This window comes from Pan paniscus, chromosome 13 (genome assembly GCF_029289425.2).
Source record: "Pan paniscus chromosome 13, NHGRI_mPanPan1-v2.0_pri, whole genome shotgun sequence".
Taxonomy (NCBI): domain Eukaryota; kingdom Metazoa; phylum Chordata; class Mammalia; order Primates; family Hominidae; genus Pan; species Pan paniscus.
Window position 1 is genome coordinate 2,936,186 of NC_073262.2, and position 27,171 is coordinate 2,963,356.

Genomic DNA, 27,171 nt, shown 5'->3' on the forward strand with positions numbered 1-27,171 from the left:
TATAAACATGGAAATATCTACACCACCATCTGTGAAAACATGGAAATATCTACACAGCCATCTGTATAAACATGAAAACATCTCCACCGCCATCTGTATAAACATGGAAATATCTCCACTGCTATCTGTATAAACCTGGAAATATCTCCACCGCTATCTGTAAAAACATGGAAATATCTACACCGCTATCTGTATAATCATGGAAATATCTCCACCGATTTCTGTATAAAAATGGAAACATCTACACCGTTATGTGTATAAACATGGAAATATCTCCACTGCTTTCTGTATAAACATGTAAACATCTACACCGCTATCTGTATAAACATGGAAATATCTACACCGCTATCTGTATAAACATAGAAATATCTCCACCGCTTTCTTTATAAACATGGAAATATCTGCACCACTATCTCTATAAACATGGAACTGTCTACACCACCAACTGTATAAACATGGAAATACCTACACAGTCATCTGTATAAACATGGAAATACCTACACCACTATCTGTATAAACGAGGAAATATCTACACTGCCATCTGTATAAACTTGGAAATATCTATACAGCCATCTCTATAAATATGGAAATATCTACATCACTATCTATATAAACTTGGAAATAGCCACACCGCTATCTGTATAAACTTGGAAATAACTACACCGCCATCTCTAAAGACGTGGAAATATCTACACAGTCATGTGTATAAACATGGAAATATCTACACCTCCATCTGTATAAACATGAAAATATCTACACTGCCATCTGTACACACATGGAAATATCTGCACAGCCATCTGTATAAACTTGGAAATATCTACACCGCTATCTTTATAAACATGGAAATATCTACACCAGTATCTGTGTAAACTTGGAAATATCTACACTGCCATCTGTATAAACATGGAAATAGCCACACCGCTATCTGTATAAACATGGAAATATCTACACCGCCATCTTAATAAACTAGGAAATATCTACACCGCTATCTGTATAAACATGGAAATATCTACACCGCTATCTCTATAAACGTGGAAATATCTACACCGCTATTTGCATAAACCTGGAAATATCTATACCGCCATCTGTATAAACATAGAAATATCTCCACTGCTATCTGTATAAACATGGAAATATCTCCACCGCTGTCTGTATAAACATAGAAATATATACACTGCTATCTGTATAAACATTGAAATACCAACACCACTATCTGTATAAACATGGAAATATCTACAACATGATCTGTATAAACATGGAAATATCTACAACGCTATCTGTGTAAAGATGGAAATATCTGCACTGCTATCTGTGTAAACATGGAATTATCCACATGACTATCTGTGTAAAGATGGCAATATCTACACCGCAATCGGTGCAAAGATGGAAATATCTACACCTCTAATTGTGTAAAGATGGAAATATCTGCTCCGCATTCTGTACCAAGATGGAAATATCTACACCGCTATCTGTATAAACATGGAAATATCTGCACCGCTATCTGTATAAAAATGGAAATATATACACCACTATCTCTATAAACATGGAAATAACTACCCCGCCATCTCTATAACCATGGAATTACCTGCAATGCTATCTCTATAAACATAGAAATATCTACACCACCATCTCTATAAACAAGGAAATATCTACAAGGCTATCAGTGTTAACATGGAAATATCTACACAGCTATCTGTGTCAACATGAAAATATTTACACCGCTATCTGTGTAAAGATGGAAATATCTGCACCGCAATCTGTGCAAAGATGGACATATCTTCACCGCTATCTCTGAAAGATGGAAATATCTACACCGCAATCTGTGCAACGATGGAAATAACTACACCGCTATCTGTGTATAGATGGTAACATCTACAACGCTCTCTGTATAAACATGGAAATATCTACACTGCTATCTGTATAAATAAGGAAATATCTACACTGCCATCTGTATAAACATGGAGATATCTACACCGCCATCTGAATTAACATGGAAATATCTACACCACTATCTGTATAAACGTGGAACTATTTCCACCGTTCTCTGTATAAACATGGAAACATCTACACCTCTATCTGTATAAACATGGAACTATCTACACCGCTATCTGTATAAACATGCAAATATCTACAAGGCTATCTGTGTAAACGTGGAAATATCTACACCGCTATCTGTGTAAACATGGAAATATCTACACCGCTATCTGTATAAACATGGAAATATCTACACCACAATCTGTATAAACATGGAAATATCCACACTGCCATCTGTATAAACATGGAAATAGCCACACTGCTATCTGTATAAACATGGAAATATCTACACCGCTATCTGTGTAAACATAGAAATATCTACACTGCTGTCTGTGTAAATATGTAAATTTCTACACAGCAATCAGTGCAAAGATGGAAGTATCTTCACCGATATCTGTGTAAAAATGGAAATATCTACACCGCAATCTGTGCAAAGATGGAATAACTACACCGCTGTCTGTGTAAAGATGGTAATATCTACACCGCTATCTGTATAAACATGCAAATATCTAAACCGCTATCTGTATAAACACGGAAATATCTACACCGCCCACTGTATAAACAAGGAAATATCTACACAGCCATCTGAATAAGCATGTAAATATCTACACCGCTATCTGTATAAACATGGAAATATCTCCACCGTTCTCTGCTTATACATGGAAACAACTCCACCAATATCTGCATAAACATGGAAATATCTACACCGCAATCTGTATAAACATGCCACTATCTACAAGGCTATCTGTGTAAACATGGAAATATCTACTCCGCTATCTCTATAAACATGGAAATATCTACACCGCAATCAGTGTAAAGATCGAAATACCTACACCACAATCTGTGCAAAGATGGAAATAACTACACCGCTATCTCTGTAAAGATGGAAATATCTACACCGCAATCTGTGCAAAGATGGAAATAACTACACCACAATCTGTGTAAAGATGGTAATATTTTCACCGCTATCTGTATAAACATGGAAATATCTACACCGCTATCTCTATAAACATGGAAATATCTGCACTGCCATCTGTATACACATGGAAATATCTACACAGCCATCTGCATAAACATGGAAATATCTACACCGCTATCTCAATAAACATGGAAATACCTACACCGCAATCTGCGTAAACATGGAAAAATCCACACCGGTATCTAGGTAAACATGGAAATATCTACACCGCTATCTGTATAAACATGGAAATATCTACAACATGATCTGTATAAACATGGAAATATCTACAACGCTGTCTGTGTAAAGATGGAAATATCTGCACTGCTATCTGTGTAAACATGGAATTATCCACATGACTATCTGTGTAAAGATGGCAATATCTACACCGCAATCTGTGCAAAGATGGAAATATCTACACCTCTAATTGTGTAAAGATGGAAATATCTGCTCCGCATTCTGTACCAAGATGGAAATATCTACACCGCTATCTGTATAAACATGGAAATATCTGAACCGCTATCTGTATAAACATGGAAATATCTACATCGCTATCTGTATCAACATGGAAATATCTCCACCGCTATCTCTATAAACATGGAAATATCTACACCGCTATCTGTATAAACATGGAAATATCTACACAGCCATCTCTATAAACATGGAAATATCTTCACCGCTATATGTATAAACATGGAAATAGCCACAGCGCTATCTGTATAAACATGGAAATAACTACACCACGATCTGTAAAAATATGGAAATATATACACAATCATCAGTATAAACATGGAAATACCTACACCTCCATCTGTGTAAACATGGAAATATCTACACAGCCATCTGTATACACATGGAAATAACAACACAGCCATCTGTATAAACATGGAAATATCTACACGGCAATGTCTATAAACATGGAAATACCTACACCGCTATCTGTATGTACATGGAAATAGCTACACCGCCATCTCTCTAAACATGTTAATATCTACACGGCAATCTCTATAAACATGGAAATACCTACACCGCTATCTGTATAAACATGGAAATATCTACACCGATATCTGCATAAACAAGGAAATATCTACACTGCTACCCATATAAATATGGAAATATCTACACCGCTATCTCTATAAACATGAAAATGTCTACAACTCTATCTGTATAAACATGGAAATATCTACATGGCTATCTCTATTAACATGGAAATATCTAAACCGCAATGTGTATAAACATGGAAATACCTACACAATCTTCGGTATAAACATGGAAATGTCTCCACCACTATCTGTATAAACATGGACATATCTACACTGCCATCTGCCTAAACATGGAAGTACCTACACAGCCATCTCTATAAACATGGAAATATTTACACGGCTATCTGTATAAACATGGAAATAGCCACAACGATGTCTGTATAAACATGGAAATATCTACAAGGCCATCTGTAAAAACAAGGAAATATATACACAGTCATCTGTATAAACATGGAAATATCTACACCTCCATCTGCATACCATGGAAATATCTACACAGAGATCTGTATACACATGGAAATATCTACACAGCCATCTGTAAAAACATGGAAATATCTACACTGCTATCTCTATAAACATGGAAATACCTACACCGCAATCTGTATAAACACGGAAATATCTACACAGCTATCTGTGTAAACCTGGAAATATCTACACCGCTATCTGTATAAACATGGAAATAACAACACCACTATATGCATAAACATGGAAATATCTACTCCGCTATCTGTATAAACATAGAAATATCTATAACAGTAACTCTATAAAGATGGAAACATCTACACCACCATCTCTATAAACATGGAATTATCTAAACGGCTATCTCAATAAACATAGAAATATCTACACCGCCATCTCTATAAACATGTAAATAACTACAACTCCATCTGCATAAATATGGAAATACCTACACAGTCATCAGTATAAACATGGAAATATATACACCTCCATCTGTATAAACATGGAAATATCTACACTGCCATCAGTTTGCACATGGAAATATCTACACAGCCATCTGTATAAATATGGAAATATCTACACGGCTATCTCTATAAACATAGAAATACCTACACCGCCGGCTGCATAAATATGGAAATATCCACACCGCTATCTGTATAAACATGGAAATAACTGCACCGCCATCTGTGTAAACTTGGAAATATCTACAACGCCATCTGTATAAACATGGAAATATCTCAACCGCTATCTGTATAAACATGGAAATATCTCCACCGCTATCTGTATAAACATGGAAATATCTACACCGCTGTCTGTATAAACAAGGAAATATCTACACCGCTATCTGCATAAACATGGAAATATCTACACCACTATCTGTATAAACATGGAAATATGTACACCGCTATCTGTATAAAGATGGAAATATCTACACCGCAATCTGTGCAAAGATGGAAATACCTACACCTCTAATTGTGTAAAGATGGAAATATCTGCACCGCAATCTGTGCAGAGATGGAAATATCTACAGCTCTAATTGTGTAAAGATGGAAATATCTGCACAGCAATATGTACAAAATTGGAAATATCTACACCGCTATCTGTATAAACATGGAAATATCTGCACTGCTATCTGTATAAACATGGAAATATCTACATCGCTATCTGTATAAACATGGAAATATCTCCATTGCTATCTCTATAAACATGGAAATATCTACACCGCTATCTGTATAAACATGGAAATAGCCACAGCGCAATCTGTATAAACATGGAAATAACTACACCACCATCTGTAAAAATATGGAAATATCTACACAATCATCAGTATAAACATGGAAATATCTACACCTCCATCTGTATAAACATCGAAATATCTACACTGCCATCTGTATACACATGGAATTAACTACACAGCCATCTGTATAAACATGGAAACATCTACATCGCTATCTCTATAAACATGGAAATACATACACCGCTATCTGTATAAACATGGAAATATCTACACTGCTATCTGTATTAACACGGAAGTATCTATACCGCTTTCTGTATAAACTTGGAAATATCTACACCGCCATCTGTATAAACATGGAAATATCTCCACTGCAATCTGTATAAATATGGAATTATCTCCACCGCTATCTGTATAAAAATGGAAATATCTAAACCGCTATGTGTATAAACATGGAAATATCTACACCGCTATCTGTATAAACATTGAAATATCTACAGCGCCATTTGTATAAACATAGAAATATCTACACAGCCATCTGTATAAACATGGAAATATCTACACCTCCATCTGCATACCATGGAAATATCTACACAGAGATCTGTATACACATGGAAATATCTACACAGCCATCTGTAAAAACATGGAAATATCTACACTGCTATCTCTATAAACTTGGAAATACCTACACCGCAATCTGTATAAACACGGAAATATCTACACAGCTATCTGTGTAAACCTGGAAATATCTACACCGCTATCTGTATAAACATGGAAATAACAACACCACTATATGCATAAACATGGAAATATCTACTCCGCTATCTGTATAAACATAGAAATATCTATAACAGTAACTCTATAAAGATGGAAACATCTACACCACCATCTCTATAAACACGGAATTATCTAAACGGCTATCTCAATAAACATAGAAATATCTACACCGCCATCTCTATAAACATGTAAATAACTACAACTCCATCTGCATAAATATGGAAATACCTAAACAGTCATCAGTATAAACATGGAAATATATACACCTCCATCTGTATAAACATGGAAATATCTACACTGCCATCAGTTTGCACATGGAAATATCTACACAGCCATCTGTATAAATATGGAAATATCTACACGGCTATCTCTATAAACATAGAAATACCTACACCGCCGGCTGCATAAATATGGAAATATCCACACCGCTATCTGTATAAACATGGAAATAACTGCACCGCCATCTGTGTAAACTTGGAAATATCTACAACGCCATCTGTATAAACATGGAAATATCTCAACCGCTATCTGTATAAACATGGAAATATCTCCACCGCTATCTGTATAAACATGGAAATATCTACACCGCTGTCTGTATAAACAAGGAAATATCTACACCGCTATCTGCATAAACATGGAAATATCTACACCACTATCTGTATAAACATGGAAATATGTACACCGCTATCTGTATAAAGATGGAAATATCTACACCGCAATCTGTGCAAAGATGGAAATACCTACACCTCTAATTGTGTAAAGATGGAAATATCTGCACCGCAATCTGTGCAGAGATGGAAATATCTACAGCTCTAATTGTGTAAAGATGGAAATATCTGCACAGCAATATGTACAAAATTGGAAATATCTACACCGCTATCTGTATAAACATGGAAATATCTGCACTGCTATCTGTATAAACATGGAAATATCTACATCGCTATCTGTATAAACATGGAAATATCTCCATTGCTATCTCTATAAACATGGAAATATCTACACCGCTATCTGTATAAACATGGAAATAGCCACAGCGCAATCTGTATAAACATGGAAATAACTACACCACCATCTGTAAAAATATGGAAATATCTACACAATCATCAGTATAAACATGGAAATATCTACACCTCCATCTGTATAAACATCGAAATATCTACACTGCCATCTGTATACACATGGAATTAACTACACAGCCATCTGTATAAACATGGAAACATCTACATCGCTATCTCTATAAACATGGAAATACATACACCGCTATCTGTATAAACATGGAAATATCTACACTGCTATCTGTATTAACACGGAAGTATCTATACCGCTTTCTGTATAAACTTGGAAATATCTACACCGCCATCTGTATAAACATGGAAATATCTCCACTGCAATCTGTATAAATATGGAATTATCTCCACCGCTATCTGTATAAACATGGAAATATCTAAACCGCTATGTGTATAAACATGGAAATATCTACACCGCTATCTGTATAAACATTGAAATATCTACAGCGCCATTTGTATAAACATAGAAATATCTACACAGCCATCTGTATAAACATGGAAATATCTACACAGTCGTCTGTATAAACATGGAAATATCTACACCTCAATCTATATAAACATGGAAAATCTACAAGGCCATCTGTATAAACTTGCATATATCTACACAGCCATCTGTATAAACATGAAAATATCTACACCGCTATGTGTATAAACATGGAAATACCTACAATGCTGACTGTATAAACGTGCAAAAGTCTACACCGCTATCCTTGTAAACATGAAAATATCAACTCTGCTATCTGTATAAACACGGAAATAACTACACCGCTATCTGTATAAACATGGAAATATCTGCAACGCTATCTGTGTAAACATATAAATATCTACACTGCCATCTGTATAAACATGGAAATATGTTCACCGCCATCTGTATAAATATGGAAGTATCTCCACCGCTATCTGTGAAAACACGGAAATATCTACACCGCTATCTGTGTAAACATGGAAAGATCTACAACGCTATCTTTGTAGACATGGAGATTTCTACACAGGTATCTGTGTAAACATGGAAATATCTACACCGCTATCTGTGTAAAGATGGAAGTATCTACACTGCCATCTGTATACACATGGAAATAGCCACACCGCTCTCTGTATAACCATGGATATATCTACACTGCCACCTGAATAAACATTTAAATATCTACATCGACATCTCTATAAACATGGAAATATCTACACCGCCATCTTTATAAAAATGGAAATATCTGCACCGCCGCCTGTATAAATATGGAAATATCTACAACGCCATCTGAATAAACGTGGCAATATTTACACAGTCATCTCTATATACATGGAAATATCTACACCGCCATCTGTGTAAACATGGAACTACCTGCCCCGCTATTTGTATAAACATAGAAATATCTACACTGCCATCTCCATAAACATGGAAATATCTACACTGCCATCGGTATGAATATGGAAATATCTACACCACCATCTCTATAAACATGGAAATTTCTACACCGCCATCTGTATATACATGGAAATATCTACACCGCCATCTCTATAAACATGGAAATATCTACACCGCCATCTGTATAAACATGTAAATATCTATACCGCCATCTGAATAAACATGGAAATATCTACACAGTCGTATGTATAAACAAGGAAATATCTACACCTCAATATGTATAAACATGGAAATATCTTCACGGCCATCTGTATAAACATGGATATATCTTCACAGCCATCTGTATAAATATGAAAATATCTACACCGCTATCAGTATATACATGGAAATACCTGCAACGCTATCTGTATAAACATGGAAAAATCTACACCGCTATCCCTATAAACATGGAAATATCAACTCCGCTATCTGTATAAACATGAAAATGACTACACCGCTATCTGTATAAACATGGAAATATCTACAACACTTCCTGTATAAACATGGAAATATCTACACCGCTATCTGTGTAATCATGGAAATCACTACACCACAATCTGTATAAACATGGAAATATCTACACCGCCATCTCTATAAACATGGAAATTTCTACACCGCCAGCTGTATATACATGGAAATATCTACACCGCCATCTCTATAAACATGGAAATATCTACAACGCCATCTGTATAAACATTGAAATATCTACACCGCAATCTCTATAAAAATGGAAATATCTACACCGTCATCTGTATGAACGTGGAAATATCTAAATCACTATCTGTATAAACATGGAAATATCTACACCACCTTCTGTATAAACATAGAAATAACTACACTGCCATCTCTGTAAACATGTAAATATCCACACCGCCATCTATATCAACATGGAAATATCTACACCGCCATCAGTAAAAACATGGAAATATCTACACAGTCATCTGTATAAACATGGAAATATCTACACCTCCATGAGTATAAATATGGAAATATCTACACTGCAGTCTGTATACACATGGAAATATGTACACAGCCACTTGTATAAACATGCAAATTCCTACACCGCTGTCTGTATAAACGTGGAAATGCCTGCACCGCTATCTCTATAAACATGGAAATATTTACACCGCCATCTGTATAAACATTGAAATATCTACACTGCCATCTGTATATGAATGGAAATATCTACACCACCATCTGTATAAACATGGAAATATCTACACTGAAATCTGTATAAACATAGAAATATCTACACAGTCATATGTATAAACATGGAAATATCTACACCTCCATCTGTATAAACATGGAAATATCTATATTGCCATCTGTATAAACATGGAAATATCTACACCTCCATCTGTATAAACATGGAAATATCTATACTGCCATCTGTATAAACATGGAAATACCTACACTGCCATATCTATAAACATGGAAATATCTACACCGCTCTCTGTATAAACAGGGAAATAACTACAATGCTATCTGTATAAACATTGAATTACCTACACCACTGTCCCTATAAACATGGAAATATCAACACCGCTATCTGTATAAACATGGAAATATCTACACCGCTATCTGTGTAAAGGTGGAAATATCTACTCCGCTATCTACGTAAACATGGAAATATCTACACTGATATCTGTATAAACATGGAAATACCTAAAACAGTATCTGTGTAAACATGGAAATATCTACACCGGTATCTGTATAAACATGGAAATATCTACACAGAATCTCTATAAACATGGAAATATCTACACCACCATCTGTATAAACATGGAAATATCTACACCGCCATCTCTTTAAACATGGAAATACCTACACCGCCATCTGTATAAACATGGAAATATCTACACCGCCATCTCTATAAACATGGATATTTCAACACCGCAATCAGTATAAACATGGAAATATTTACACAGTAATCTCTCTAAACATGGAAATATCTACACGACCATCTCCATAAACATGGATTTATCTACACTGCCAACTTTATAATCATGGAAATATTTACTTAGCAATCTGTATAAACATGGAAATATCTACACCGCTATATGTATAAACATGGAAATAACTTCACCGCTATGTATATAAACATGGAAATATCTACACCGCTATCCCTATAAAGATGGAAATATCAACACCGTTATCTGTATAAACATGGAAATAACTACACCGCTATCTGTATAAACATGGAAATAACTACACCGCCATCTGTATAAACATGAAAATATCTACGACGCTGTCTGTGTAAACATGGAAATATCTACCACGCTATCTGTATAAACATAGAATTATCTACACTGCAATCGCCATAAGTATGCAAATATCTACACCGCCATCTCTATAAATATGGAAATATCTACACCGTCATCTCTATAAACATGGAAATATCTACAACGTCATCTGTATATACATGGAAATATCTACACCACCATTTCTATAAACATGGAAATATCTACACAGCCATATGTGTAAACATGGATATATCTACACCGCTATCTGTGAAAATATGGAAATATCTACACCACAATCTCCATAAAAATGGAAATATCTACACCATCATCTGTATAAACATGGAAAAAACTACACTGCTATCTGTATAAACATGGAAATATCTACACCTCTTTCCGTGTAAACATGGAAATATCTACTCCGCCATCTCTATAAATGTGGAAATATCTTCACCGCCATCTCTATAAACATGGAAATATCTACACCGCCATCTGCATTTTCATGGTTATATCTACACCGCCATTTCTATAAACATGGAAATATCTACAAAGCCATCTGTATAAAGATGGAAATACCCACACTGCCATCTGTATAAACTTGGAAATATTTACACAGCCATCTGTATAAACATGGAAATATCTACACAGCTATTGTATAAACATGGAAATACCTGCACCGCTATGTCTATAACCATGGAAATATCTACACCGCTATCCCTATAAACATGGAAATATCAACAAAGCTATCTGTATAAACATGGAAATAACTACACCGCTATCTGTATAAACGTGGAAATATCTACACCGCCATCTGTATAAACATGGAAATATAAACACCGCTATCTGCGTAAACATGGAAATATCTACCCCGCTATCTGCATAAACATAGAAATATCTCCACTGCCATCTCCATAAACATGGAAATATCTACAACGCCATCTTTCTATACATGGAAATATCTACACCGCCATTTCTATAAACATGGAGATATCTACACAGACATCTGTATAGACATGGAAATATCTACACCGCCATCTGGACAAACATGCCAATAACTACACTGCTATGTGTCTAAACATGGAAATATCTGCACCACTATCTCTTTAACCATAGCAATATATACACCGCCATCTGTATAAACATGGAAATATCTACATCGCTATCTGTGTAAACATGGAAATATCTACACCGCTATCTGTATAAACATGGAAATATCCACACCGCCTTCTGTAAAAACATGGAAATATCTACACCGCTATGGGTGTAAACATAGGAACATTTACCCCGCTCTCTGTATAAATATGGGAATACCTAAACCGCCATCTGTATAAACATGGAAAGATCTACAACACCATCTCTATAAACATGGAAATATCTACACCGCCATTTGTATAAACATGGAAATATCTACTCCGCTATCTGTGTAAACATGGAAATATCTACACCGCTATGTGTATAAACATCGAAATATGTACAGCGCCATCTGTATAAACATGGAAATATCTACCCCGCTATGTCTGTAAACATGGAAATATCTACACGGCTATCTGTATAAACATGGAAATACCTACACCGCTATCTGTATAAACATGGAAATATCTACACCAACATCTCTATCATGGAAATATCTACACCCCCATCTGTATTAACATGGTAATATCAACACTGTCATCAGTATAAACACGGAAATATCTACACAGTCATCTGTATAAACATGTAAATATTTCCACCACCCTCTGAATAAAAATGGAAATATGTACACTGCCATCTGTATAAACATGGAAATATCTACACTTCCATCTGTAAACATGGAAATACCTACACCGCTATCTCTATAAACATGGAAACAACGACACGGCTATCTCTATAAACATGGAAATATGTACACCGCCATCTCTATAAACATGGAAATGTCTACACCGCCATCTCTATAAATGTGAAAATACATACATCGCCATCTCCATAAACATGGAACTAACTACACCACCATCTGTATAAAAATGGTAATATCTACACCGCTATCTGTATAAACATGGAAATATCTACACAGCCATCTCTATAAACATGGAAATATCTACACAAATATCCGTATCAACATGGAAATAACCACACCGATATCTGTATAAACATGTAAGTATCTACACCGCCATCTGTAAAAACTTGGAAATATCTACACAGTCCTCTGTATAAACATGGATATATCTACACCTCCATCTGTATACACATGGAAATATCTACACAGCCATCTGTATAAACATGGAAATATCTACACCGCAATCTCTATAAACCTGAAAAAACGTAAACCACTATCTGTATAAACTTGGAAATATCTTCACTGCTATCTGTATAAACATGGAAATATATACACCGCCATCTGTATAAACTTGGAAATAACTCCAACGCCATCTGAATAAACATGGAAATATCTACACCGCAATCTGTGTAAAGATGGAAATATCTACACCGCTATCTGTGCAAAGATTGAAATATCTACACCACTATCTCTGTAAACATGGAAATATCTACACCGCTATCTGTATAAACATGGAAATATCTACACAGCTATCTGTATAAACATGGAAATATCTACACTGCCATCTGTATAAACATGGAAATATCTACACCGCCATCTGTATAAACATGGAAATATCTACATCGACTTCTGTATAAACATGGAAACATCTACACAGTTATCTGTATAAACATGGAAATATCTACTGCTCCATCTGTATAAACATGGAAATATCTACACATCAATCTGTATAAACATGGAAATATCTACATCGTCATCTGTATAAACATGGAAATACCTTCACCGCTCTATGTATAAATATGCTAATATCTACACCGCTATATCTATGAACTTGCAAATATCTACACCGTTATCTGTACAAACATGGAAATATCTACACTGCCATCTCTATAAACTTGGAAATATCTACACTGCTATCTGTATATACATGGAAATATGTACAACACTATGTCTATAAACATGGAAATAGCTACATCGCCATCTCTATACACATGGAAATATCTACACGGCTATCTCTATAAACATAGAAATATCTACACCGCCATCTCTATAAACATGGAAATATCTACACCGACATCTGCATAAACATGGAAATACCTACACCGCTATCTGTATTAACTTGGAAACATATACAACACCATCTGTATATACATGGAAATATCTACACTGCCAACTGTGGAAAGATGGAATTATCTACACCGGTATCTGTATAAACATGGAAATATCTACACCGCCATCCTTATAAACATGGAAATATCTACACTGCCATCTGAATAAAGATGTAAATATCTACACCGCGAGCTGTTTAAACATGGAAACATCTAAACCGCTATCTGTATAAACATGGAAATATCTACACCGCCATCCGTATAAACATGGAAATATCTACACTGCCATCTGTATAACCATGGAAATATCTGCAGCACTATCTCTATAAACATGGAAATATCTACACTGCCTTCTCTATAAACATGGAAATATCTACACCGCCATGGCTATAAACCTGAAAATATCTACACTGCCATCTCCATAAACATGGAAATATCCACAGTGCTATCTGGGTAAACATGGAAATATCTACACCGCCAACTGTATAAGCATGGAAATATCTACAGCACTATCTCTATAAACATGGAAATATCTACACCGCCTTCTCTATAAACATGGAAATATCTACACCGCCATAGCTATAAACCTGAAAATATCTACACTGCCATCTCCATAAACATGGAAATATCCACAGTGCCATCTGTGTAAACATGGAAATATCTACACCGCCATATGTATAAACATGGAAATATCTACACCGCCATCTGTATAAAAATGGAAATCTCCACACCACCATCTGTAAATACAAGAAATATCTACACAGTCATCTGTATATACATGGAAATATGTACACCGCCATCTGTATCAACATGGAAATATCTACAATGCCATCTCTATACACATGGAAATACCTACACAGCCATCTGTATAAACATGGAAATATCTACACCGCTATCGGTATAAACATGGAAACATCTACACCGCGATTTGTATAAACATGGAAATATCTACACCACTATCTCTATAAACATGGGAATATCTACACCGCTATCTGTATAAACATGGAAATATCTACACCGCTATCTTTACAAATATGGAAAAATCTACACCGCCATCTCGATAAAACTGGATATATATACACGGCCATCTGTATAAATATGGAAATATCTACACCGCTATCTGTATAAATATGGAAACATCTACACCGCTATCTCTATAAACATGGAAATAGCTACACCGCTATCTGTTTCAACATGGGAATATCTACACCGCTATCTCTATAAACATGGAAATATCTACACCGACATCTCTATAAACATGGAAATATCTACAAAGACATCTGTATAAACATGGAAATATCCACACCACCATCTCTTTAAACATGTAAATAGCTACACTGCCATCTATATACACATGTAAATATCTACAAAGCCATCAGTGTAAACATGGAAATACCTACACCGCCATCTCTACAAACATGGAAATACCTACACCACTATCTCTATAAACATGGAAATATCCACACCGCAATCTCTATAAACATGGAAATATCTACACCGCCATATCTATCTACATGAAAATATCTACACCACCATCTCCATAAACATGGAAATATCTACACCGCCTTCTGTATAAACATGGAAATATCTACACCGCTATCTGTATAAACATGGAAACATCTACACTGCCATCTCTATAAAAATGGAAATATCTACTCCGCGAGCTGTATAAACATGGCAATATCTACACCGCTATTTGTATAAAGATGGAAAAACCAACACCGCTATCTGTATAAACATGGAAATATCTTCCCCGCTATAGGTATAAAGATGGAAATATCTACACCAATCTCTCTATAAACATGGAAATACCTACACCACCATCTCTATACACATGGAAATATCTACACCGCTATCTCTTTAAACATGGAAATATCAACAACGCTGTCTGTGTAAACATGGAAATATCTACAGAGCTATCTGTGTAACCACGGAAATATCAACAAAGCTATCTGTGTAAAGATGGAAATATCTACAACGCCATCTGGGCAAAGATGGAAATATCTACACCGCTATCTTTATATACATGGAAATATCTACACCGCTATCTGTATATACATTGAAAAATCTATAGCGCTATCTGTATAAACATGGAAAAATCTACACTGCTTTCTGTATAAATATGGAAATATCTACACCACCATCTGTATAAACATGGAAATATCTACACTACCATCTGTGGAAAATGGAAATACCTACACCACAATCTGCATAAACATGGAAATATCTACACCGCTACCTGTATAAACATGGAAATATCTACACGGCGATCTGTATAAACATGGAAATATCTACACCACAATCTGTAAAAACAAGGAAATATCTCCACAGTCATCTGTGTAAACATAGAAATATCTACACCTCCATCTGTATAAACATGGAAATATCTACACAGCAATCTGTATACCCAAGGAAATACCTACACAGCCATCAGTATAAACATGGAAATATCTACCCGCTAGCTCTATAAACATGGAAATAACTACAGCGCTATCTCTATATCTACACCGCAGTCTCTATAAACATGGAAATATCTACACCGCCATCCCTATAAACTTGGAAATATCTACATCGCTATCAGTATAAACATGGAAATATCTACACTGCTATCAGTATAAACATGGAAATATCTACACCGCTATCAGTATAAACATGGTAATATATACACCGCTATCTGTATACAAATGGAAATGTCTTCAACGCTATCTGTGTAAACATGGAAACAACTACAAAGCTATCTGTGTAAACTTGGAAATATATACAGAGCTATCTGTGTAAACATGGAAATATCTACACCGTAATCTGTGCAAAGATGGAAATATCTACACCGCTCTCTCAGTAAACATGGAAATATCTACCCCGCTATCTTTATAAACATGGAAATATCTACACCACTATCTGTATAAACAAGCAAATATCTACACCGCCATCTGTAAAAACATGGAAATATCTACTCCACCATCTGTATAAACATGGAAATATCTACACTGCCATCTGTTTACACATGGAAATATCTACACAGCCATCTGTATAAAGATGGAAATATCTACCACGCTATCTGTATAAACATGGAAATAGCTACACCGCTATCTGTATAAACATGGAAATATATACATCGCTATCTGTTTAAACACGGAAATATCTCCACCGCTATCTGTATAAACATGGAATTATCTACACGGCTATCTGTACAAACATGGAAATATCTACACTGGTATGTGTGTAAACATGGAAATATCTACAAAACTAAATGTGTAATCATGGAAATATCTACACAGCTTTCTGTGTAAACCTGGAAATATCTACACTGATATCTGTTGAAAGATAGTAATACCTACACCGCAATCTGTGCAAAGATGGAAATATCTACACCGCTATCTCTGTAAACATGGAAATATCCACACTGCCATCTCTATAAATATGGAAATATCTACACCGCCATCTGTATAAACATGCAAATATCTCCACCACTTTCTGTATAAACATGGAAATATCTACACTGCTATCTGTATAAACATGGAAATATACACACTGCTATCTGTATAAACATGGAAATACCTACAACGCTATCTGTGTAAACATGGAAATATATACACAGCTATCTATGTAAACTTGGAAATATCTACACAGCTATCTGTGTAAAGATGGAATTATCTACACCGCAATCTGTGCAAAGATGGAAATATCTACACTGCTATGTCTGTAAACATGGAAATATCTGCACCGATATCTGCATAAACATGGAAATATCTACACCTGTATCCGTATAAACAAGAAAATATCTACACCACCATCTGTATAAACATGGAAATACCTACACCTCCATCTGTATAAACATGGAAATATCTACATCGCTAGTTGTATAAATATGGAAATATCTTCATCGCTATTTCTATAAACATGGAAATACCTACAGCGCTATCTCTATAAACATGGAAATATCTACACCGCAGCCTCTATAAACATGGAAATATCTACACCGCCATCTCTATAAACATGAATATATCTACACCGCCATCTCCAAAAACATGGATCTGTCTACATCGCCATCTGAATAAACATGAAAATATCTACACCTCTATCTCTATAAACATGGAAACACCTACACTGCTATCTCTATAAACATGGAAATAACTACAACGCAAGCTCCATAAACATGGAAATATCTACCCCGCCATCTCTATAAACATGAAAATATCTACACTGCCATCTACAGAAACATGCAACTATCAACAGCGCCATCTGTATAAACATGGAAATATCTACACCGCTATCTGTATAAACATGGAAATATCTACACTGCTATCTCTATAAAAATGGAAATATCAAAACCGCCATCTTTATAAACCAGGAAATAACTACACAGTCATCTGTATAAACATGGAAAGATCTACACCCAAATCTGTATAAACATGGAAACATCTACATCAAAATCTGTGTATACATGGAAATATCTACAAAGCTATCTGTATAAACATGCAAATATCTACAGCGTTATCTCTATAAACTTGGAAATATCCACACCGCTATGTGTATAAACGTTTAAATATCTACACCGCTATCTGTATAAACGTGGAAATATCTACACCACTCTCTCTAAAACCGTGGAAATATCTGCACCACTTTCTGTATAAAATTGGAAATATCTACACCGCTATATCTGTAAATGTGTAAATATTTAAACCGCTATCTGTATAAACATGGAAATATTTACACCGCTATCTCTACAAACATGGAAACATTTACAATGCTATTTGTATATACATGGAAATATGTACACCCCTATCTCTGCAAACATGGAAATATCTACACTGCCATCTGTATAAAGGTGGAAATATCAACACCACGAACTGCACAAACATGGAAATATCTACACCGCTATCTGTATCAACATAGAAATACCAACACCGCTATCTGTATAAACATAGAAATCTCTACAACGCTACCTGTATAAACATGGAAATATCAACACCGCCGTCTGTATAATCATGGAAATATCCATACTGCTAACTGTATAAACATGGAAATATCTACACTGCCATCTGTAAAAACATGGAAATATCTACACAGTCATCTATATAAAAATGGAAACACCTACACCGCTATCTGTATAAACGTGGAAATATCTACACCGCTATCTGTATAAACAGGAAAATATCTACACCGCCATCTGTATAAACATGGAAATAACTACACATCCATCTGAATAAACATGGAAATATCTACACAATTAACTCTATAAATATTGAAATATCTACACCGCTAACTCTATAAACATGGAAATATCTACACCGCTATCTGTATAAACATGGAAATACACGGCTATCTGTATAAACTTGGAAATATCTACACCGTTATCCGTATAAACATGAAAATATCTACACCACCATGAGTATAAACATGGAAATATCTCCACTGCTATCTGCTTAAGCATGAAAATATCTCCACCGCTATATGTATAAACATGGAAATATCTATATCACTATCTTTATAAGCTTGGAAATATCTACACTGCTATCTGTATAAACATGGAAATATCTGCACAGCTATTTGTATAAACATGGAAGTATCTACATCGCTATCTGTATAAACATGGAAATATCTCCGCCGCTAACTGTATGAACATGGAAATACCTACACCGCTATCTGTATAAACATGGAAATATCTAAACCACTATCTGTATAAATATGGAAATATCTACAATGCTATCTGTGTAAACATGGAAATATCTACACAGCTATCCGTTTAAACTTGGAAATATCTACACCGCTATCTGTGTAAAGATGGAAATATCTACACCGCAATCTGTGCAAAGATGGAAATATCTACACCGCTATCGTTATAAACATGGAAATATCTACACCGCTATCTGTATACACATGCAAATATCTACACCTCTATGTCTATAAATGTGGAAATACCTACACCGCTATGTGCATAAACGTGGAAATATCTACACCGCTATCTCTATTAACATGGAAATATGTACACCGCTATATGTATAAACGTGGAAATAACTTCACCACTATCTTTATAAACATGCAAATATCTACACCGCTATCTGTATAAACGTCGAAATATCCACACCGCTATCTGTATAAACGTGGAAATATGTACACCACTTTCTTTATAAACATGGAAATATCTACACCGCTATCTCTATAAACCTGGAAATGTCTACACAGCTCTCTGTATAAACATGGAAATATATACATGGCTATCTCTATAAACATGGAAATACCTCAACCGCTATCTGTATAAACATGGAAACATCTACACCGCTATCTGTATGTACATTGAAATATCTACACCGCTATCTGTATAAACATGGAAATATCTACACAGTCATCTCTATAAACATGGAAATATCTACAACACCATCTCTGTAAACATGGAAATGTCTACCCTCCCATCTGTATTCACCTGGAAATATCTACACAGCCATCTGTTTAAACATGGAAATATCTACACCGCTATCTGTATAAACATGGAATTATCTACATCGCCATCTGTAAAAAAATGGAAATATCTACACAGACATCTGTATAAACGTGGAAATATCTACACCTCCGTCTCTATAAACATGGTAATATCTACACTGACATCTGTATAAAAATGGAAATATCTACACAGCCATCTGTATAAACATGGATATATCTACACAGCTATCTCTATATACATGGAAATACCTACACCACTATCTGTATAAACATGGAAATATCTACACAACCATCTGTATAAACATGGAAATATATACATAGCCATCTCTATAAACATGGAAATATCTACATCGCTATCTGTTTAAACATGGAGATATCCACAACGCTGTCTATATAAACATGGAAATAAATACAGCGCCATCTGTAAGAACATGGAAATATCTACGAAGTCATCTCTATAAACATGGAAGTATCTACACCTCCATCTGTATAAAAATGGAAATATCTACAATGACATCTGTATACACATGGAAATATCTACACAGCCATCTGTATAAACATGGAAATATCTACAGCGCTATCTGTATAAACATGGAAATGTCTTCACCGCCATCTGTAAAAACATGGAAATATCTACACAGTCATCTGTTTAAACTTGGAAGTATCTTCTACTCCATCTGTATAAACTTAGAAATAACTTCACTGCCATCTGTATACACATGGAAATATCTACACAACCATCTGCATAAACCTGGAAATATCTACACTGCTATCTCTATAAACATGGAAATATCTACACCGCAATCTGAATAATCATGGAAATATCTACATGGCTATCTGAATGAATATGGAAATATCTACACTGCTATTTCTATAAACATGGAAATATCTACACAACTGTCTGTATAAACATGGAAATATATACACAGTCATCTCCATAAGCATGGAGATATCTACACCACTATCCGTATAAACCTGGAAATATGTACAATGCCATCTGTATAAACATGGAAATATCTTCACAGCCATCTCTATGAACATGGAAATAGCTACAACGCAATCTGTATAAACATGGAAATAGCCACACTGCTATCTATGTAAACATGGAAATATCTACACCGCCATCTGTAAAAACATGGAAATATCTACACAGTCATCTGTATAAACGTGGAAATATCTACACCTCCATCTGTGTAAACATGGAAATACCTACACCACCATCTGTAAAAACATGGAAATATCTTCACAGTCATCTGTATAAAATTGGAAGTATCTACACCTCCATCTGTAAAAAAATGGAAATATTTACACTGCCATCTGTATACAAACGTAAATATCTACGCAGCCATCTGTATAAACCTGGAAATATCTACACTGCTATCTCTATAAACATGGAAAATCTACACCGCTATCTGTATAAACTTGGAAGTATCTACACCGCGATCTGTATAAACATGGAAATACCTACACCGCTATCTGTATAAACTTGGAAATATCTACACCGCCATCTGTATAAACATGGAAATATCTCCACCGCTATCTGTATTAATATGGAAATATCTCTGCTGCTATCTGTATAAACATGGAAATATCTACGCTGCTATCTCTATAAACATGGAAATATCTAAACCGCTATCTGTATAAACTTGGAAATATCTACACCGCCATCTGTATAAACATGGAAATATCTCCACCGCTATCTGTATTAATATGGAAATATCTCTGCTGCTATCTGTATAAACATGGAAATATCTACGCTGCTATCTCTATAAACATGGAAATATCTAAACCGCTATCTTTATAAACTTGGAAATATCTACACAGCTATCTGTATAATTATGGAAATATCTACACTGCTATCTCTATAAACATGGAAATGTCTACACCGCTATCTGTATAAACATGGAAAAATCTACATGGTTATCTCTAAAAACATGGAAATATCCAAACCGCCATCTGTATAAACATGGAAATAACTACACAGTCATCTGTATAAACATGATAATATCTACATCGATATCTGTATAAACATGGAAATAGCCACACCGATACCTATATAAACATGGAAATACCTACACCGCCATCTGTAAAAAGATGGAAATACGTACACAGTCATCCGTATAAATATGGAAATATTTGCACCTCCATCTGTATACACATGGAAATATCTACACTGACATCTGTATACACATGAAAATATCTACACAGCCATCTGTATAAACATTGAAATATCTACACCGCTATCTGTATAAACATGGAAATATCTACACCTGTATCTCTGAAAATATGGAAATATCTACACTGCTATCTGTATAAATATGGAAATATCTACACCGCTCTCTGTATAAACATGGAAATATCTACACCAAGATCTGTATAAACATGGATATATCTACACCGCTATCTGTATAAACATGGAAATACCTACACCGCTGTCTGAATAAACATGGAAATACCTACACTGCTATCTGTATAAATATGGACATACCTACACGAATATCTCTATAAACATGGAAATGTCTACACAGCTATCTGTATAAACATCGAAATATCTACATGGCTATCTCTATAAACATGGAAATATCTACAACGCCATCTTGATAAACATGGAAATACCTCCACAGTCATCTGTATAAACATGGAAATATCTACACCACTATCTGTATAAACATGGAAATAACTCCACAGCCATCTGTATAAACACGGAAATATCTACACCGCCATTTGTATGAACATGGAAATATCTCCACCGCTATCTGTATAAAGATGGAAATATCTCCACCATTATCTGCATAAACATGGAAATATCTACACCAGTATCTGTATCAACATGGAAATATGTACACCGCTATCTGTATAAACATGGAAATATGTACAGAGTCATCTGTATAAACATGGAAATATCCACACATCCATCTATGTAAACATGGAAATATCTACACTGCCATCTGTATACACAAGGAAATATCAACACAGCCATCTGTAAAAACATGAAAATATCTCCACTGCCATCTGTATATCCATGGAAATATCCACACAGCCATCTGTATAAACATGGAAATATCTCCACCGCTATCTCTATAAACATGGAAATACCAAAACCCCTATCTGTATAAACATGGAAATATCTACACATCCATCTGTATGAACTTGAAAATATCTACACCGCCATCTGTATAAACATGGAAATATCTCCATCAATATCTCTATAAACATGGAAATATCTCCACCGCTATCTGTATAAACATGGAAATATCTACATCGCTACCTGTATAAAAATGGAAATATGTACAACGCTATCAGTATAAACATGGAAATATCTGCAATGCTATCTGTATAAACATGGAAATATCTCCATCGCTATCTGTATTAACATGGAAAAATCTACAATGCCATCTGTATAAACATGGAAATAGCCACACCGCTCTCTGAATAAACATGGAAATATCAACAGCGCCATCTGAATAAACATGGAAATATCTACACGGCTATCTGTATATATGGAAATATATACAACGCTATCTCTATAAACATGGAAATATCTACCAAGCTATCTATAGAAACATGGAAATATCTACTCCGCTATCTTTGTAAACATGGAAATATCTACACCGCCGTCTGTATAAACATGGGAATATATACACAGACATCTGTACAAACATGGAAGCAACCACACCGCTATTTGTATAAACATGGAAATATCTACACTGCTATCTGTATAAACATGGAAATATCTACACTGCTATCTGTATAAATATGGAAATACCTGCATTGCTATCTCTATAAACATGGAAATGCCTACACTGCTATCTGTATAAACATGGAAATATCTACCAAGCTATCTGTGGAAACATGTAAATATCTACTCCGCTATCTCTGTAAACATGGAAATATCTACATTGCCATCTGTATACAAATGGAAATATCTACACAGCCATCTGTATAAACAAGGAAATATCTACACCGCTATCTGTATAAATATGGAAATATCTACACCGCTATCTTCATAAACTTGGAAATATCTACACCGCCATCTGTATAAACATGGAAATAACTCCACCACTATCAGTATAAACATGGAAATATCTCCACCGCTATCTGTATAAACATGGAAATATATACACCGCTGTCTGTATAAACTTGGAAATATCTACACCGCCATCTATATAAACATGGAAATATCTACACCGCCATCTGAATAAACAATGAAATATCTCCACCGCTATCTGTATAAACATGGAAATATCTCCACCGCTATCTGTATAAACATGGATATATCTACACCGCTATCTGTATAAACATGGAATTATCTACAACGCTATAGGTATAAACATGGAAATATCTGCACTGATATCTGTATAAAAGAGGAAATATCTATATCGCTATCTGTATTAACATGGAAATAACTACACGGCCATCTTTATTAACATGGAAATATCTACACTGCCATCTGTATAAACATGGAAATAGCCACACCGTTATCTGTATAAACATGGAAATATCTACACCGTCATCTGAATAAACATGGAAATATCTACATGGCTATCTGTATAAATATGGGAATATCAACACCGCTATCTCTATAAACATGGAAATTTCTACAACGCTATCTGTATAAACATGGAAATATCTACATGGATATCTCTATAAACATGGAAATATCTACACCGCCATCTCTATGAACATGGAAATACCTACACAGTCATCTTTATAAAAATGGAAATACCTACACCACTATCTGTATAAACATGGAAATATCTACACTGCCATCTGCATAAACATGGAAATATCTACAAAGCCATCTCTATAAACATGGAAATATCTTCACCGCTATCTGTATGAACATGGAAATATCTACATCATTATCTGTATTAACATGGAAACATCTCGACCGCTATCTCTATAAACAAGGAAATATCTCCACTGCTATCTTTATAAAGTTGGAAATATCTACATCGCTATCTTTATAAACATGGAAATATCTACAGCACTATGTGTGTAAACATGGAAATACCTACACTGCCATCTGTATAAACATGGAAACAACCACACCGCTATCTCTATAAACATGGAAATATCTACCCGGCCATATGAATAAACATGGAACTATCTACAACGCTATCTCTATAAATATGGAAATATCTACACCGCAATCTGCATAAACTTCGAAATATCTACGACACCATCTGTATAAACATGGAAATATCTCCACATCTATCTGTATAAACATGGAAATATCTACACTGCTATATGTATAAACATGGAAATATCTACATTGCTATCTCTATAAACATGGAAATAGCCACACCGCTATCTTTATAAACATAGAAATATCTACACCGCCATCTGTAAAAGCCTGGAAATATCTACACAGTCATCTGTAGAAATATGGAAATATCTAAACATCCATCTATATAAACATGGAAATATCTGCAGTGACATCTGTATACACATGGAAATATCAACACAGCCATCTGTATAAACATGGAAATATCTACACCGCTATCTGTATAAACATGGAAATACCTACACCGCTATCTGTATAAACATGGAAATATCTGCACCGTTAACTGTATAAACATGGAAATATCTACACCGCTATCTGTATAAACTTGGAAATATCTACACCGCCATCTGTATAAACATTGAAATACCTACACAGTCATCTGTATAAACATGGAAATATCTACAAGACTCTCCGTATAAACATGGAAATATGATCACTGCGATCTGTATAAACATGGAAATATCTACACAGCCATCTCTATAAACATGGAAATATCTACATTGCTATCTGTTTAAACATGGAAATAGCTACAACGTTTTCTGCATAAACTTGGAAATATCTACACCGCCATCTGTGAAAACATGGAAATATCTACACCACCATGAGTATAAACATGGAAATATCTCCACTGCTATCTGCTTAAGCATGAAAATATCTCCACCGCTATATGTATAAACATGGAAATATCTATATCACTATCTTTATAAGCTTGGAAATATCTACACTGCTATCTGTATAAACATGGAAATATCTGCACAGCTATTTGTATAAACATGGAAGTATCTACATCGCTATCTGTATAAACATGGAAATATCTCCGCCGCTAACTGTATGAACATGGAAATACCTACACCGCTATCTGTATAAACATGGAAATATCTAAACCACTATCTGTATAAATATGGAAATATCTACAATGCTATCTGTGTAAACATGGAAATATCTACACAGCTATCCGTTTAAACTTGGAAATATCTACACCGCTATCTGTGTAAAGATGGAAATATCTACACCGCAATCTGTGCAAAGATGGAAATATCTACACCGCTATCGTTATAAACATGGAAATATCTACACCGCTATCTGTATAC